The following is a 330-nucleotide window of genomic DNA, read 5'->3' on the forward strand; positions in this document are numbered from 1 at the left end:
TTTAATGCATCAATGTGCGTGGCGAGTTCTGCAGAAGCTTTTTTTCGATCCCGGTATTTTTTTAATGCAGCAAAATACCCGTAACAATAAAACTTCCATCTTAACCATTTTTAAGTGGCCTTGAGTACATCCAGGTTGTTGTGCAACCATCACCACCGTCCATCTCCAGAACTTTTTCCATCTTCCCAAACAGAAACTGTCTCCATCAAACACTAACTCCCCACCCACACTCCCCCCCCCCGCCCCGCCCCCCTACCCCCGGGAACCACCTCTCTACTTTCTGTCTCTGTGAATTTAACTCCGGAAACGGTGAGCTGAGGATTGTATGTC

Source organism: Myotis lucifugus, unplaced genomic scaffold, assembly GCF_000147115.1.
Source record: "Myotis lucifugus unplaced genomic scaffold, Myoluc2.0 scaffold_45, whole genome shotgun sequence".
In the NCBI taxonomy this organism is placed as follows: domain Eukaryota; kingdom Metazoa; phylum Chordata; class Mammalia; order Chiroptera; family Vespertilionidae; genus Myotis; species Myotis lucifugus.